Here is a 1,638-nt window from a genome sequence, read left to right on the forward strand (position 1 = left end):
ATCAATCAATCAATCAATCAGTAAATACAAGCCAGGCCTAGTGGCACACACCTGTAACACAGCACTCTGCCACACTGAGATGGGAGCTCAAATTCATGTTAGCCTAAGCAGCTGAACAATTTAGGAAGGCCTTGTCTCGAAATATAAACTAGAAGAGCTGGAAATGTGTCTCAGTGTAAAGTCACAGGGGTCACTCCACAGTACCAAAAATAAAAAACACATATACAACAAACAAAACTTTAAATATTTTAGAAGTAAAGATAAACGGGTGTTTCTGTGTAGGAAAGTTGGTTTGGTTTTTGGTTTTAAACAAGACACAAAAGAAACAACAACAACAACAAAAAAAAAAACACAAATTAGAAAAGATTGACCAGGGCCGGGAGATGGCTCAGTGGAATAAGCACTTCCCTGGCAAGTGCAAGGGCCTGAGATCAATCCCCGGTTCCACCAAAAAAAAAAAAAAAGAAAAGAAAGAAAGAAAAGATTGACAAGTGTGATGTGAAAATTAAAGACTTTTTAAAATCAAAAGATACCATAAAACATATAGAAAAGACAAGGCTCTCACTGGAAGAAAATATTTGCAGCACAGATAACTGACAAAAAGATTATGTACTACCTATAACAGAAAAACTACTGCAACTCAATGAGAAAATAAAAAACAATTTGACAGAAAAGTAGGCCCAGGTAATTCACAGAAGAACAATCCCAAGCGGCCATTAAGTTTACAAAAAGAAGTGTTAGCTGACTGTAGTGGTGCACACTGGAGTCCCAACTACTGCAGGGGCAAAGACAGGGAGCTCACAAGTTCAAGGCTGGTTTGGACAACTTAGTGAGACTCTATTTCAAAAAGTTAAAAAGGGCAGAGCAGGGCATGGAATAACTCAGTGATACAGCATTTTGCCCTCAGTTTAATCCCTAGTGCTGGCAAAATAAATTTTAAAAAATGTCTATCCTCATTAGTAATCAGGGGAAAGCAAATCAAAGCCATGGTGCTGCCAGTCAGCTTAGGGTTCTTCTGCCCCACTCAGATGGAAATTGGGAATCAGCAAAGTGAGTTCTGCTGGCAAATGACACCAGGTAATGCTGGACGCAGCTGCTGCTGCTGCTGCTGCTGCTGCTGCTGCTGCTGCTGCTGCTGCTGCTGCTGCTGCTGCTGCTGGCTGTCACCCTCGATGCCAACGTGGGCCAGACGCCTCAGGCCAACTGGTTGTTGGTGTCTACAGCGCTTTGGCGTTAACAGCCCTGAATGCATACAGCTCTTTTTTGGAAACAATTGCTCTGTCCATGCTACTTGGGATGAAAATCCCAAAAGACTTACAGTGTTTTTAGAACCCATACTACTTGAGAAATAAATCACAAGCAGATTTACAGAAACACCAAAATGAGTCTTCATTTTGCAGGGCTTGTGTTTCAGGCCTGTTGTATAGTAGTGGCAGGCCTGGTTCAGTGAGGGGCACAGCTGAAAGCTTGCTATGAATATAGGATATGCAAATAAGGGGCCCAGGTCCCTCCCTTGCTGATCTTAGCCACTCCACAGTGTCCTCTCCCTTCAAAAAGGAAATAGGCAATGGAGAAGAAGGAGGAGAAAGAGGAGGAGGGGGAGGGGAAGAGGAAGAGGAAGAGGAGGAGGAGGAGGAA

The sequence above is a fragment of the Octodon degus genome, unplaced genomic scaffold (genome assembly GCF_000260255.1).
Source record: "Octodon degus isolate 3935 unplaced genomic scaffold, OctDeg1.0 scaffold00072, whole genome shotgun sequence".
NCBI classification, from domain to species: Eukaryota; Metazoa; Chordata; class Mammalia; order Rodentia; family Octodontidae; genus Octodon; species Octodon degus.